An 18208-nucleotide genomic window follows, 5' to 3' on the forward strand; every position below is an offset into this window, starting at 1 on the left:
AAAGAAGTCAGAGTTAAAAACAAAATCTTTGTGACCTTGAGATAGGACAAATTTCTTAGATATAAAATTGGAAACATAGGGACGCCTGGGTGGTTCAGTGGTTAAACGTCTGCCTTTGGCTCAGGGCGTGATCCTGGAGTCCCAGGATGAGTCCCGCGTGGGGCTCCCTGCATGAAGCTTGCTTCTCCCTCTGCCTGTGTCTCTGCCTCTCTCTCTGGATTTCTCATGAATAAATAAATAAAATTCTTTAAAAAAATTGGAAACATATTAAAATGAAATATCAAAAGTTTGGACTTCACAAAATTAGAAGTTTTTTTTTTTTATTTTTTTATTTTTTTTTTTTATTTTTTTTTTTTTAGAAGTTTTTTGCTTTGAAAGACACCCCTCAGAAAAAAAAAAAAGCAAGAGTCTGGAAAACCATTGGCAAAGAATATATATGACAAAGGACTTCCATCCAGAATATAAAGATAATTCTTACAATTTAACCATAAATAAACCAAAAAAATTTAAAGAAAAAATGTATCAGTAGACACTTCACCAAAGATGTACAAATGGCAAATAAGTACATAAAAAGATGCTGAGGATCATTTATCACAGAAACACAAATTAATATCACAATGAGTTGCCATTAAATATATGCTAAAATGATTAAAAAATAGAAGACTGACAAAACTCATTCATTAGTGAGGTGAAGTTATAGCTCTTATACATTGGAGCAGGGATTTAGCTGATACAGTTACTTTGAAAATGATTTGACAGCTTGTTAAAAACTTAAAGGTACACTTACCTTACTACTCAGTAAATCAAGTTTTAGGTTTCTAATCAAGAGAAATGAAAACATATATGCACACAAAGGTCTGAATGTGAATGTTCATAAATAGCATTAATCATATTAGGCTCCTAGTTAATGGAGGAACATTATATGGAATATGTAAATGATGGCATACTATGTAACATTAAAAAAGGCATGAATCACTGAGTCAAATAAAAATATGAATAAGCATCAAAAACTTGCTATGATAAAGAAACCACACATGAAAGAGCACAAGTTGTATTATTCTCTACGTATAAAATATATAGAAAAGGCAAAAACTATGGAAGCTGAAGCAAAAAGCAGATTGGTGGCTGCTTAGGACTAAAAGTGGATATGAGGATTTACTATGGTCCATCAAGGCGGAAGTTTGGGGAGGTAATGGACATGCTTTAAAACTGAATTTAGTGGTGGTGGTATAATTCCATAAATCTACTAAAATCACTGAAATGTATACTTCAAATAGGTAATTTTATGATATAGAAATTAAAAATCAATAAGGCTGTGAAAATAAGCAATATATTATTCAGGGGTACATCTATAGAAGATAAATATTATTTAAAAATGCTCAATAAGTGATGAAACAAAATTCATTATAGTGGTGAATTCTTTTTATTTTTAAGATTTTATTTATTTATTCATGAGAGAGACACACATATATATATAGAGAGAGAGAGGCAGAGGGAGAAGCAGGCTCCATGCAGGAACCCCAACATGGGACTTGATCCAGGGTCTCCAGGATCACACCCTGGGCTGAAGGCGGCGCTAAACCGCTGAGCCACCAGGGCTGCCCTGTAGTGGTGAATTCTGAAGGAAGAAGAGCAGAGAATAAAATCATGAGGTATAACAAAGGATTTGTTAGATACTGTTATGATAAATTATATTAATCTGGTTGATGAGTCTATCGGTATTAATTAAAAAAATTAAGCGCATGTGTTTGTGTGAGCTATGTTATTTTTGACACTAAAGCATTAAATTAAATTGTACTACATATTATAATAAAGGTATATACAAACTATTTAAGAAGCTCCTAGAATAAAACAACCGACTTTTTCTAAAATATAGGAGTTTGGGTTAAATATTTTGATATAAAAAAGATATGTATGATATGTAACATTTTATCATGCAAGGATTCTCTAATATCCCTTTCCCTCAATTTACCTTTTCACAGATGGTTAAATATTTATGTCTTTCTGTCTTTCTTTCAGCATATAAATCAGAACATGAAAAGTAATAGAGCTATATAATTTTGTTATGCGGTATTTCCAGAAATGCGCTTCATACATTTGTTCTATCAAGTATACACTGATTGATTGAAAGTCAATTAAAGAAAGCTAAATAGATATCTTTTTTTCTGCAAGGTGTCTCATAGTACACAGTAAGTGGATATCAAGAACACAGAAATGAGGGTGGGTAGTAAGTTTTAGTCACAAGCTCAACCTCTTCTCAAAGAGTGTCTCACAGAACAAATGCTCTCAAAACAGATTAGATATACACTGTCTGACAAACTTCCACAATTTGCACTTCTCAGGCTTTGCAAATTGAAGTTTCAGACATTTCTGTCATTATTAACTAAAAACTTTTGGTGGAAAGATTAATCTCTGGCTATCAGGTTTATAAAGATTTTTTTTCTCCTCTAACCCTTTTCTCAATTTAATTTACCTTGTAAATATCTAGTTTACCTTCATTATTGGTGTTCTTGTTTTACTTCTAATCTGACAATATGTAGGCATTAAACTAAAAATGACAAATTACATTTTCAGTACCTACTAACAACTTTAATGATGATTCATTTTTCATAAAAAAATTCCCAATTAGTGGTTGACTGGCTATCACAGAGATTTTATCTGAACAGAATCTCCAGATATGAAAAATAGCTGCTCCAGTCAAAATCTTATGTCGGTCATGAATTTTTAAGGAAGATTATCTAGTAAGTGGACGAAGGTTCTTTCAGCTCTGGTAGATATTTTATTAATAGGTCTGTGTTCTCCTACATCCTGTGGCTGTCCATATGCCTCTGTACACACAGTCCAGTGTGTGCACTCACACTTACATACTTTTTTCTTCCTTCATTCACAACACATCTCCTGAAATAGCACTGATGTTTGTGGTTGATAGATTTTTTCATATTTCAAGTTATTAATGATCATTTGACTGAGAATGCATTAAATTTTGTAGAATTGATACTGTTTTACAGGACCTTTACCAATAAATTGCCACTATAAACATTAAAGAGCAGTGAGCACTGGAAACACATAATTCAAAACAGAAAATTTGAGTTATCTTTTCACTTTCATGAGGTGCAATCTTATACTAAAAATCTTAGTTATTTGATTTGAGGGATTTAAATATATGTCTCTTCCTAAGCCTTTGATAAGTTCTTCACACAATAGATAATAAGTACCCATTTGTGCTAATTCTGAATTACTCTTTGTCACATTCCCAGGTAGACTGCCAGGGCTCCTTCAGATGGAACAGCATGTTTTGAACTGGTTTCAGCAAAACTTCTAATTGATTTTGATATGAATTATGTCTCCTCTAATTTGAATCCCAATCAAATAGAAAATGTTATATTGAATTTGAATACCATTAAGTTGAATTTAGTTGTAATGGATTTCAAGACTGTTGATTAGATATTGAGTAATTCTGAGGGTGTTCATTGATGAATTTACAGTTTAATAGATTGGGATTTTGTTGAACCTAAGTATGTTTATATATGTTTCAACTCTTCTATTTTTGTATATTATATTCCATGATAAAGTAAGAAAAAAAAAGAGAAAACCCAAACCCTCAGGAAGGACATGAGATGTCTAACTCATATTCTTAAACATAATTAAGCCACATCTATCTGAAAAATAATATTGCAGAAACATAATAACTAGTGAAATTTTAGATGATGGATATATTAATATCCTGTAATTCTTGAGGCATGAAGTGTCAAGAAGTGAACTGAAACTTATATTCTGAATCCTGGATACCTTCTTCTTAATGTTTTTACATTAAGAACAGTTGGAAAACTATGGGATGCAGAAAGGACTGAGCATTGCTTCTTTCACTTCCACTTCCAACTCTCAGCTACTTACCCCCCTTGAGGCAGAAGCTGTGAAAAATGCATGGTACTGATTATAAATGAGGTAGATGGCTCTGTTGGGAATCTGAAGAGGGAGCTGGCATGGATTCCTCTTCTTCATAGTCCGGAAGATTTTACAAATTGCTGTGAGAAAGGCCAGGAGAGCTTGGAGTAGCGCAATAAGGGGGTTGTGGATGCTCAGAATTTTGGTTTCTTGGATTAATGAATCTAGGAATAAATTTAACCAAGGAGGTAAAAGACCTCTATTCTGTAAGCTATAAAACAGTACTCTGTAAACTATAAAACATTGATGAAAGAAATTGAAGACAACACAAACAAATGGAAAGTTATTCCATGCTTATGAATTAGAACAAATATTGTAAAAATGTCCATATTATCCAAAGCAATCTACAGATTTAATGCAATCCTGATCAAAATACCAACAGTATTTTTCACATAACTAGGACAAATAATCCTAAAACTTATATGGAACCCCAAAAGCCCAACCCCACAAAGTTGAAGAAAACTTGAAAAAGAAAAACAAAACTTGAGGTATGATAATCCCAGATTTCTGGATATACTATAAAGCTGTAGTCATCAAAATAGTATGATACTGGCACAAAAATAGATACCTAGAGCAATGGAACAAAATAGAAAGCCCAGAAATAAACTCATTATATGGTCAATTAATCTTCAACAAAAGAGGCAAAAACATGCAATAAAAAACGGCAGCTTGAACAAACGGTGTTGGGAAAACTGGTCAACTCCATGCAAAAGAATGAAACTAGACTACCTTCTTACATCACACACAAATATGAGCTCTAAATGGATTAAGGGCCTAATGTGAGACCTGATACCATAAAAATCCTAGAAGAAGACACAGGCAGTAATTTCTCTGATAATGGTGGTAGCAACATTTTTCTAGATAAATGCCCCGAGGCAAGGGAAACAAAAGCAAAAATAACTATTGGGACAACACCAGAATAAAATGCTTCTGCACAGCAAAGAAAACTATCAACAAAACTAAAGGATATTCTACTGAATGGGAGAAGATATTTGCAAATGATTTATCTGATAATGATATATCAGTATATAAAGAACTTGGGCAGCCCCGGTGGTGCAGCGGTTTAGCGCCGCCTGCAGCCCAGGGCGTGATCCTAGAGACCCAGGATCGAGTCCCACGTTGGGCTCCCTGCATGGAGCCTGCTTCTCCCTCTGCCTGTGTCTCTGCCTCTCTCTCTCTCTCTCTCTCTCTCTCTCTGTCTGTCTCTATGAATAAATAAAATAAAAAAATTTAAAAAAAATACATAAAGAACTTATACAACTCAACACCAAAACCACAAATAACCCAATTAAAAAACGAGAAGACATGAACAGACATCCAAAGAAGACATACAGATGGCCAACAAATACATGAAAAAATACTCATATCACTCATCATTAGGGAAATGCAAATCAAAACCATAGTGAGATAACACCTTACATCTGTCAGAATGGCTAAAATAAAAAAACTGAAAAAAAAGGTGTTGGCAAGGATGTGGAAAAAAAGGAACCCTCATGTACTCTTGGTGGGCATGTGAGAAAGACTCTATGGACTTTCTTTAAAAAATTAAAAATAGAACTATCATATGATCCAGTAATTCCAATAGTAGGTATTTACACAAAGAATAAAAAACTATTAATGCAAAAGGATATATGCACTCCAATGTTGTTTATAGCAGCAATGTCCACAATAGCCAAAATATGGAAAGAGCCCAGATGTCCAAAGGCAGAGGAATGGATAAAGAAGGTATGAGATATATATAGATAGATGATAGATAGATAATAGATGATAGATAGATGGTAGATATAATGGAATATTACTCAGCCATCAAAAAGAATGAAATCTTGCCATTTGCAATGACGTGGATGTAAGTAGAGGGTATTGTGCTAAGTGAAATAAGTCAGAGAAAGCAGATACCATATGATTTCAATCATATGTGGAATTTAAGAACCAAAACAGATGAACATAGGGGAAGGGAAGGACAAATAAGATTAAAAACAGAGAGGAAGGTGAACCATAAGAAACTCTTAGTTCCTGGAGGGGAGGTAAGTGGGGGGGTGGGGTAACTGGGTGATGGGCATTAAGGAGGGCACTTGATGTAATGAGTACTGGGTGTTATATAAGACTGATGAATCACTAAATTCTACTCCTGAAACTAATAATATGCTACATGTTAACTAATTTGAATTTAATAAAAAGAATTTTTAAAGGAAGAAATGTTCGTTTGACTTGAATACCAGTTAGTTCCATCATTGAAAATAACCTGGCATTGCTAAATATTTTTAGAAGAAATTTAATAAATAAATCAATATTTTTGGAAGAAATATTTTAGTGTCAATTTTCTTCCTCCTCCTCTAATCTTATTTCCTAAGGGGGAAGTAGCTGAGCAGATATTTTAGAATACTAACGTGAAAGTAATAGCAATAATATCTGTGCATAATATTCATGACTATAAAAAAATGTCACACACAAAACTTTACATTTGGCACAGCGGTTTGGCGCCTGCCTTTGGCCCAGGGCGTGATCCTGGAGATCTGGGATCGAATCCCACATCGGGCTCCCGGTGCATGCGGAGCCTGCTTCTCCCTCTGCCTATGTCTCTGCCTCTCTCTCTCTCTCTGTGACTATCATAAATAAATAAATAAATTTAAAAAAATAAATAAATAAAACTAAGAGAACATTTAATTGAAACTGAATCATTTTGTATTTCCTTTACTTGCTTGCCAATGGGATTATCTAGCCACACCTCAAAAAAACATAATCTTTTTTGTGGAATCCATCCGATCTAAAGTCAATTTCACAGTTCAGTCAAGGTTAGCATTAAGAAATGGTAACAAAGTGATTGATATAAGAACTTCTGTGTAACATTACTCTCTGGCTGCCTCTATTTGTTATGGACTCAATCATCTGTATTCCTCTTTCTGTCAGATGTTCAGGATGTAAGCAGAAACTTCACTATGACAAATAGAAATAAAAATCCTATTGGTGAAGCTTTCAGGAAAGAATTGTGACTTTCATTTCTGGGAACTTAACAGTCAAAAAAACAACAAACTAAATACTTTCCTTCAAAATTCCTCTAGCAAGCAGTGGGTATAGTTGTGACATGCAGCAAAGTACAGAACTGTAAACACAGAATTGTTGAATCCTCTAACAGGATTGGATTTACAGAGCACATAACTCAAATCCATTAAAATAACTACTAATTTCCACAACATTATGAGCCCTGCAAAAACATTTGCCTCCAAGGTGATAGTCTCATGCAGAGAGGACCACTGACCAAAGCATTAAACGGCTGTTAGTTTCACACTACTCATGAAATATACAGATTTTTGATTACAAGTGATGGCTTGGCATTAATTAATTAAAACAAAACGTAACTTATTTTCAGTTTGCTGCATCTTAGGAAGAGTCGACTCTTGATATATACAGACTGGAGTGACCTAACATAAGAAAACTTACAATGAAAGAAAAAAAGAAATGCTCATTTGGATTCAATGCTTGTTTAGGAAAGGATTCATTATCCTATCTCATGTCTAAGGAACCTGGCATGCCCAGAGATCAATCAAATGTCTGGGAAAAAACGAATACACAATAGACACAGGACAGATTATAAATAAAGAAAAGATATTTCTCTAGTCTTTTCAAAATGAGACTTTAATGCTAAGAAAGACTCTTATATTAACACTGGTAAGGATGGATCCAGCCTCTCTGCTTAGAATCCTTTTTTTTCCCCATAAACTCCAGGGAAAAAAGATTTTCAAGGGAATTGATGTGGCCACTCAGTAGATCTTCATAAACTGGACAGAGGCCTCGTTTACATGGAAAGATGTGAACATCTGAGCTGGAGTCTCAGGAGATGCAGAAGGAGACAGCTGGAGAGAAAAATATGACTCCCATGTGGGAATTGCTATGTATTTCTTCCTATTGAGAAAGAAACAACATTTTTCTCAATCTCTCAGGAGTTTCCCCTATAGAATTGGATAATGTGAACAGACATCCTGAATTAGTCAGAACAACTCTGAATTTTGGGATTTGTTTTGCTTCTTTTAATATACATTTTACTTGTCACTGGGTTCCTACATCTTGTCTTTCCCTTTTGTCTCCTTCATGTTTTCTTTTTATTTTTACTTTCACTCTTTTAATATGTATTATGACTTGTCAAATCAGTCTTCCAACTTCTCATAGCTCTATTTTACATCAGGATGTCTATAGCTGGCTTTCATCCAGTTTTCCCAATTGTTCCTGTTTCTCTGGATTCACCAATTCAACTTGACTGCGTTCTTTCCAACTCTAATATAGTCAAAGAACCCACTAAGGACACTTTCTTCTCAAGTCACAACACAAGGCTTTTCAGGCTTCCTCTTACTTGCATGTTGTAGGATTTCAAAAACCAGGTCTTTTGAGGTTTACTCTTCTATATTTATATATTTTGTTGAAATATAATTATGAGACCCCTCTTCCCTAATCTTCATGATGAGCCCCGTTACTTATCCATTTGTCTACCCTAGACTCACTTCTTCTCAGTAGATAGTCCACAACCCACTTCTTTTCTTTCCCAGATTTTATTCAAGCTCTCAACTTCTCTCAGACATAAAGTTTCTCTTCCTCTACCTTCATCTCTTTATGATAATTCATACTGACCTCAGAATGATATTTGTAAATCATAGTCTTATTACTCCCCTGTGTAAAAATATTAAAGAAATCTTTATATTCAGAGCACATCTTTATACTGCTGCATTTTACCCAAGCTACTTTAAGATCTGATACTTACCAAATTCCTGCCTTAAATATTTCATATATATATTTTTACATATATGTATAAAATGTATTTTATATAAATATAAATATATATTTTAATACAAAACTTCTTAAATATCAGGAATACCTTAATTTTCTCATGACTTTTTCATATCTCTGCCTAGAATGCTCTGCTGCCCTTGACTATATTCTCTCTCTACACTTCTATTCACTTTAAATCCTACTTCAAATATACCTTCTCTGTTAAGTCTTTCATTAGGCCCCAGAAAGATTTACAATTGCCTCTGCATGCCATACAGAAATGCAGTAATTACCAAACACAGCTTAAATTTGATTCAACTGTGAGTTTTAAAAATTACATTGCCAAACATTCTGTTTTAAAAAGAGCAAGTTCACATTAGGAATTTCCTGTAGCTAAATTCATGCTTCTGACAATCCTAAAGGAGCTGGAAATTTGGAATTCGATGTTATAATTATCCAATTATCTGATTAATCTACCAGACTATGTCTTTCTCAAAATATGGATAAAATGTTAGCAAGTTTGTATTGCCATTCTAAAACATTTTCAATTTACTGTTAATTTAAAATAAATCTAAGATCTGGGTTGGATTTCCAGTGTGATACTGGTATTTTAATTAATGGCATTATCCACACCTCTGAAATGAAAGTTCCTACACAAGGAACAAGATGTGTTCTATCAATAAACTATTTCTCCAAATAATTCAAATGCATGTTTTTTAGCTGGTAGATAATTTCAAAGACCTGGAAGTCCTTCAAAGGATATCAAGGAAACATGATTTTCAGAGGGAAAGTTGAAAAGCTGAGAAGCTGAGAAAGGCCAATGAAGAATGATCTCTTTTACACTAAGTCTGATGGTAGATCCCAAAAATAATTAAGTTTGAGGTGGTTCACTGATTTTCTAGGTGGTTAATAGAACAGGAATCTAGAGAACAGTTTTGCTGCCTCTTTTGACTATTTCCCCTCCATAAAAACACACACTGATGTGCATATCTAAGGAGCTTTTTGTTAAAAGTTGTGTTACTGGGATCCCTGGGTGGCGCAGCGGTTTAGCGCCTGCCTTTGGCCCAGGGCGCGATCCTGGAGACCCGGGATCGAATCCCACATCGGGCTCCCGGTGCATGGAGCCTGCTTCTCCCTCTGCCTGTGTCTCTGCCTCTCTCTCTCTCTCTCTCTATGTGACTATCATAAATAAATAAAAATTAAAAAAAAAAGTTGTGTTACTAATTGTATTACTAGTTGAATATAATGAAGAACATAGAACTGATAATCAGGAGACATGAATTCTAGTCCTAGATCTGCTATTTACCACTTCTGTGACCCTGACCAAGTTAATGACACTTAATTTTCTTGGTTTTCTTTATCTCTCAAATCAGAAGATGAGGTTTGCCCTCTCTTTACAGAAGTATTGTGAGGAACAAATATTACAATGGCTTTAAATTATTTTGAAAATGCCAGTGTGTGGCATCAATGTGAGGACTTATTTTTTTCCGTGCCTGGTTTGTTCTTATCATCTTCTCCCAACCTTTCCCTCCTAAGTTCCCTCTGTTTGATTAAAGATATCACTCTTCCCCTGACCTTCAGGCTAAAAACATGAGTCATTGATAGTCCTGCTTCTCCTTCATCTCCTGCATCAATTCACCCTGTACCCCTTTCAATTAGGCCTAAGCAGTATCTATCAAGTTATTTCCCTCTTGCTCCTTCCACTCCCAGCCAGAACTCTTACGGGACTCATTATTTCCCTGAAAGGCTGCTGGCTTTCTGGCAGTAGTTTTTCTTATTCCAGTTCTCATACTGTATGTGCTTATGGGATGTTCCAGTAACCAATCTCCTTACATGCCATCAATCACACCCTCTATAGGCCAATGCTTCTGCATTAACTCACACTATTCAGTCAGCTTGGGAAGACTGTGCTCTTCTGCTCCATAGGAAGGCCCTTCATCTCTTAAGCCCTATTTCAAATCCCTTCTCTAAGCTTCCTTCTAGCTCTCCAGTTATAGCAGATCTCTGTCTTCTACCGTCTTTCAAATATTCTCTGTATTCATCATTGGTGTATAAAACCACAGCTTAAAATAGCAAATATTCATTCTCTTACACATTTTTCTGAGAGTTTAGAATTGAAGAGCATCTTGGGTGACTGCTTTTACCTCAAAGTCTCTCTTAAAATTAGTCAAGTAGAGGAGGCTGGGAAGATGCAGAGGAAGAGGACCCTAAGCTTATCTTGTCCCATGGTACAACTATATAACATTCATATCAGTGTGAAGAACCCAGAAAATGACCTAAACACTAGCTAAGCAAACTCCACAACTTAATGTAGAGAATAAGCCACATGAAAGAGCATAGGAAGAGTGAAGACATGGTGGAGATAGTAACAGACTGTGGCCGCCCTAGGGCAGGGAGAGAGCAGTGGCCACAGACAAGGGTGAGAAACAGACTCTCACACTCTACAGCCTAAATGGGGAAGATGGATCCCCATAGCACTTGGCTTTAAAAGTGAGAGAGTTAAGAGTGCCTGTGTGGCACAGCTAGTTGGGCACCTGTGTCTGTTTTGGCTCAGGTCATAATCTCAGGGTCCTGAGATCAAGCCCCCACATGCAGGTCTCAGCATGGAGTATGCTTGAGGATTGTCTCCCTCTGCCCTTCCCACTCATTCTTTCTCTCTCTCAAAGTAAATAAATATATCTCTTTTAAAAATTAAAAAAAAAAAAAAAAGCTAGAGGGGCTGAATTCCATTAGTTTTTCCAACTGGAGAGACTTAAAGCCTGGAACTTTAAGAATCTGGAGGTTCAGTTCTGGGAGACCCTGTAAGGCAATAGGAAGTTGAATGTCTGCTCTTAAAGAGATAACATGACAAACAAACAGATAATGGAGATACAGTGTAGAAGTAGCAATTTGAAAAATGCCTGGGGCACATGAGAGGGAGAGTTATTTACTCATCTCAGAGCATGTCCTAGAGGGGTAGGGGCCACAAGAAGACCCCTCTAGCAACAAAGGAACTGGCAGGTGCCATTTCCCTCCCCAACCTCCCAGGATAAGTACACTGCAATCTATGGGAAATGGTACAGTGCTAACACTCACTATCTAACTTGCTTAAACCAAATCCTGTCCCCTCATCCTACTTGCCTCAGTCTTGGTGTGGGTCTCCTATCCTAGAAGTCTAGCACAAACTTTGCAACACCATGTTTCCAACCCTCCTGTTTTGCAGGGTCTTGGTTCTGGTAATAACAGCAACAATGAGCCCTGAAGAAGCCCAAGGCACACCTTGTTAAAATTGTGTGTCCTGTCCACCCAGTTCCTGGTCCCAGTGGCTACAGTTGCAGGTCTCATTTTGTAAGCAGACCAGTGCACACCTTGTTAAAAACACCCTACCATGGCAGGGAACCAAATACTGCCTACAACAGGCAAAGAGAATGTGTACAGATGAATGGACTGAAGGAAAAAATGAACAAGATACTACAGTAGGGCACCTGCAACACATATAGGAAACATCCCTGAAGTGCTAGGTTCTGGTGAACAGGGGACAACAATGCTCTGTAGGGTTTTGCATAAGATTATTAGTTTCAAGAGTAGGAAACTAACACAGAAACAGCCATAGAGTGTTAGACAAAATGAGAAGACAGAGGAATAGGTCCAAAATGAAAGACTAGGACAAAACCACAGGAAGAGATATAAGCAAAATAAATATAAGTAATACGCCTGGTAGAGAATTTAAAGCAATGATCATAAAACTTGAGAAAAGTGCGGAGAACATCAGTGAGATCCTTAAAAAAGGGATAAAAAAGAACCTATCAGACATGAAGAACACAATAAATGAGATTTTAAAAAATACACTAGATGGAAAAAATAGCAGGCTAGAGGAAGCAGAGAAATGATTTGGTGACTTGGAGGGCAGAATAATGGAAAGTAATCAAGCTGAACAAGTGAGGGAAAAAATATGCAAAATTAGAATAGGCATAGAAACTCAGTAACTCCACCAAGTGTAATAACAGTTACATTATAGGGATCCCAGTGGGGAAAACAAAAACAGTAAGATACGTATATCTGTAAAAACCAGTCAAGGGATTCACAAAATAAAAGAAGGTAAAATATGACACCATCTCTCTAAAACCTGGTGGAGAGAGGAGTAAACAATGGGTTCAAACTGAAGGAACTGTCAACTTATTGCTATTGTTTATAGCAAAACAGGCCTTCCTCAAGAAGCAAGAAAAATCTCAAATAAACAACCTAACCTTATACCTAAAGGAGCTAAGAAAAAACAAAACCTAGAGTCAGCAGAAGGAAGGAAATAATAAATATTAGAGCAGAAATAAATGATACAGAAACCAAAAAAACAATGGAACATAGCAATGAAACCAGGAGCTGGTTCTTAAAAAGATCACAAAACTGATAAACTTCTAGCCAGACTCATTCAAAGAGAGAAAGAGAGACAGAGAGAGGGAGAGAGAGAGACAGAGAGAGAGAGAATTCAAACAAAATCACAAGTGAAAGAGGAGAAATGACAACTGACACCACAAAAATAGAAGCAATTGTAAAAGAATATTATGAAAAATCATATGTCAATAAATTGGACAACCTAGAAGAAATAAATTCCTAGAAACATAACCTACCAGAACTGAAGCAGGAAAAATTGGAAAAATTTGAACAGATGTTACCAGCAATGAAATTGAATCACTAATGAAAAAATTCCTAACAAATAAAAGTTCAGGACCAAACAGCTTAGCAGGTGAATTCTACAAATTATTTGAAGAAGAGCTAATACGTGTTCTTCTCAAACTATTCCAATAAACAAACAAACAAACAAACAAATAAATAGAAGAAAGAAAGAAACAAAGAAAGAAGAAAGAAGAAAAAAGAAAAGGAAGACTTCCAAATTCATTCTCTGAGACCAGCATTACCCTGATACCCAAACCAGACAAGGACACCACAAAAAAAGAGAAATAGAGACCAATATCTCCGATGAACATAGACACAAAAGTCCTTAACAAAACACTGTAAAACTGAATCCAACAACACATTAAAAAATCACTCACCACAATCAAGTGGATTTATTCCTGGCAGGAAAGTGTGATTCAATATCCACAAAACAATCAATATGATATGTCACATCAATAAGAGAAGGATAAAAATCATATGATCACTTCAACAGATGCAGACAAAGCATTTGACAAAGTACAACATCCATTCATGATTAAAACCCTCAACAAAGAAGTTTAGAGGGAACCTACATCAATGTAATGAAAGTCTAATAGGAAGACACAGGGTTCCCCTCCCTTCACACTAATCACGTTCCTGTGTGCTCACACTTGTGCACCAAGATCATTAGATTACAAAGGTTATGTTACAAGTTGTATAACCAACTCTACTACAATATAGAGGGAAAAAAACAAGAGTTATCTGGATACATGAATTCTAGTCTAAAATCTTCTGTTTACCAGAAACTAGCACTTCAGGAATGTTTCCTATGTGTGTTACATGTACCCTGCTCTTGTGTCTTGTTCATTTTTTCCTTCAGTCCATGCATCTCTACACACTCTCTTTGCCTATTGTAAACAGTATTTGGTTCCTGGCCATGGTGGGGCACAGTTTTATGGAAAACTAACAGCTAACATCAAGATCAATGGGGAAAAATTGAGAGCTTTTGCTCTAAGGTCAGAAATAAGACAAGGATGTCCACTCTCATCACTTTTATTCAACGTAGTATTGGAAATTCTAGTCACTACAATCAGGAAACATAAAGAAATAAAAGGCATCCAAACTGGTAAGCAAGTGAGCCCAGATAAACTGATCCAAAAGAAAGTGTGAGTGCTAAAGATGGAAGTTATAGTCTTTTTATCAATCTCAGAAGTGACATACTATCACTTTTTCCGTATAAGCTTGGTCACACAGATCAAACTTAGCGTGATGTGGGAGGAGGTTATTTGAGGCGAAGATACCAAGGACCTGAATCTTTGAGATATTGGAGGCAGGCTACATTTTCCTATACAATAATCTTCATTATAGCACCTAAATAAAATGTTATTTTATGAGTTGCTTTACATAAGTTCATGTGTATCTCCTTCAAGAATTTTTTTTTAGAGGGAGGATGGGGGAGGGACAGAGGAAGAGAGAGAGAAAGAATCTTAAGCAGGCTCCACATCCACACTGAGCCCAGTGAGGGTCTCCATCTCACAACCCTGAGGTACTGATCTGAGTTGATATCAAGAGTCAGTCGCTTAAGAGCCATCCAGGTGCCCTGTTCAAGGAATTATTTATAGCTTCGTTAAGACAGTTGAATTCTTTGCTTTGACTGAAGGCTAATGATCATATGCTGAAACTGTACGTATTACTTGTATCCTAAACTTGAAAACTCATATTCCAAACATATGTCAATGTCAATAAGATAGTTGTAAATGATAAGTGAGTGGCATTAGTATCATTCCATCACCATTACTAAAATGTAGTTAAGAATATGTGCCCGAAAATCTACTGATAGTGGTTGAATATGCATAGTTGTTTTTATAGGAAGAATGTGGTGCATGGCAGGAAAAATACCAATCTCAGTTTCAAAGGACTTATATTCCAAGATGAACTCATTTTTTGACTATAAACAGTTTGTGCATTGCCTTCTACCTTCATCACAATGAGGCAGATTTACCCTAAATCTAAAATAAAGGCACACCTGGGTGGCTCAGTGGCTGACATTTGCCTTTGGCTCAGAGCGTGATCCCAGAGTACCCGGATGGAATCCCACATGGGGCTTCCTGCATGGAGCCTGCTTCTCCTTCTGCCTGTGTCTCTGCCTCTCTTTCTCTGTGTCTCTCATGAATAAATAAATAAAATCTTTAAAAAATCCAAAATAAAGACAAAGTTTTTCTTGAATAACTGAAATTTCTAATAAAGATTAGAATAGACTATGTGTAAGTGCAATGAAAAGATTTATTCAAGATGATACTAAGTAAAATTAAATGATTATATATTTATCACTTGAGACTTTTTAAAATAAAAGTTGGAGAAGATTGCTTTCCTCTATTTCTTCTCCAGACTTTCATGTTTCACCTAAAGCTCCCCCCAAAATATTCTGTGACATCCTGTTTAATAGGTATCTGCTGTTCCATCAAGGACATAGATTTCATTTGGAAGCTAGAAGTTAGGAAAATTGAAGGTAGGCTACTATTATGGGGGCTAATAGTTGTTTCTTACTTCATCTAAGGAAACTCTTCTACACATTAGATTAATGTAGGATAACTTTTGAAATACAATATCACGTCCCCCAAAGACCAATTAAATCAGAATCCTTAGAAACAGAATCCTGGTGTCATCACTTTTGAAAGATCCACAATAAATTCTAAAATGCATCATTATTGAGAACTACCAGGGGATGAAATAAGAAATGTCAAAGAAGGACATTCAGCAAGCAAATAAACAAATAAAAAAACCATAATTTCATTTTATGCTCAGCAAGTCACAGAATTAGTTTTTTTAAACTCAAAGAGAACAATTAGATTGAATGTGAATCACTGAGTTCATGGAGTTGTTAATATGCAAATGAAATGCTCTCCTCTAGAATAGTAAATCCAGGGCCATAATACACTTTTTGTCATGCTTTTAATATCAATGTTTTTCGTGCTTAAAATACACATAATTATAAATATTGGACTCAATTTCTAGAATGAATCTCTTATCATTTCATTGTATATTTTTCAATTAAGAGAAAGCCATATCTATTTCTCTGAAACAAATTAACAAAATAAACAGAAAATCTTGGACTGGAATTCATGTATCCAGATTGATAATTCTGGGTTTTTCCTACTACATTGCAGGAAAATCAGTTATACAACTTGTAATATGTTTGTAATCTAACGATTTTGGTGCATAAGTGTGAGCACACAGGAATGTGGTTAGCATGCAGGCAGGGGAACTCTGTCTTCCTACAGATACCTGGACTGTCAACCAAGAATATGCCAAGGACCTGATGAATCCCCTTATAATTAACCATGTCTAGGAATTGCCCCCCAGACTAAGCTAACTCCTCATTGGACTCTCATCTTCTCAGCCACTGACATTGAAATTATGTCTCTGAAAAAATCAAGTTTACTTTGTATTTGTTAAAGAATGCAAAGGAAAGATTTCCTGCCATTTTGTTTAAAAGGGACTGTATTGCCCCTTTGGGCCTGCATGAAAAAAAAAATAAAAGGGACTGTATTTTTGTACCAGTGAACAGATATTTTTAATTACTAAAAATAATTATAAAAAAAAAACTAGAGGACACTTGATTTTCTGGTGGGAGGGGAGCAGATTCTCATCTACTATCATTTATGATATTTATATAATTGATAGCAAACTAGAAATTTAAAAACATGAAAAGATACTTCAAAGTTTAACAAAGTTTAAGAAAACACAACCTTCTAGGAAGGGTGACCTTAATATCAAATGCCAAGTCTTTGACTCCATATAAATTGCTCTATTCATTAAAATGTTAAAGCATGGTACATCATAAAGATGAAAGCCAAGTTTCTTTTCATTACCAATACTCTCCTGTTGAGAATTTGGAAACTTATATTTTAATCAATTCATTTGATCTTCTCAAATTACATTATCCCCTAAGTGAACTAGATGAAAAATAAATTATATTAAAATTAATGTTCTTCCTCATTTTTTCAAATATGAACTACAATAATTTCTCTTAGTTTTAAATGATATTTTTGATAATAAATTTCCCTTTTAAGCTCTCTTCTGATACATAGAATCCTACTTTATTAATATTGGAACAAGGTTTGATATGAGCCAAATTTGGTCTTATAACGGGAGAAATAGCTAGGATATGTTGCATACCTTTGAACAAGTTTTGTGAGTAAGTATGCACGGTTTTTATAATATTTTGTTTCCTCTTTTACTGTGAGGAAAGATTTATTAGAATGTATTTGGTAAATAGAATGTACGATTTTACTGAACATGTGCTTGTGTACATCATAACCATGGGAACTCTTCACTGAGAGTTTGAGATTTAGGGGAGGTCTTTCTTCTGGCAACAGGGAGCTCCTCAACCTTGGGACTCATACCTAACCCAGTAGATGATGGTCAGCAAACATCTATTACATTGAAATTTGAGATATAAGAACAAAATGGTGAGGCCTTTCATTCCCTCCCAACTGTACAATCACACAAATGTAGTAACACAATGCTATATACTAAAAACCCTCTTCCAGTAAGAGTTCATTGCCTAAGGTTTTATTGGTAGGTCAAGGTACAGTATACGGAGGCAAATTCTGACCATAAATTTGGTTAAGCTACTTATATCGGATTTTCCTTCAAATTTTTTTCAGAGATAAAGAAGTTATAGTTGTTTTGATTATGCCACTCTGTTGACATGGTGATAATTGGTCCAAATTAATATAATGCTTAGAAATATTTTTATATTACTTAGGAAATAAAACCTACAAGATAGACACAAAAGTGGTCTGATCTTATAACTTTCAAACTGATCCTATTAGCTGATGCCAAAGGAAGATTGACTAAATATGCTAAAACA

The 18208-nt window shown here is 35.3% G+C and overlaps 1 pseudogene; it reads right to left on the reverse strand.

The window, feature by feature from the left end:
• The window catches only part of LOC111097878, a 187714-nt pseudogene extending 183712 nt beyond the window's left edge, over positions 1-4002 (reverse strand).
• Positions 4003-18208: the final 14206 nt, after the last annotated feature.

This window comes from Canis lupus, chromosome 1 (assembly GCF_011100685.1).
Source record: "Canis lupus familiaris isolate Mischka breed German Shepherd chromosome 1, alternate assembly UU_Cfam_GSD_1.0, whole genome shotgun sequence".
NCBI lineage: Eukaryota > Metazoa > Chordata > Mammalia > Carnivora > Canidae > Canis > Canis lupus.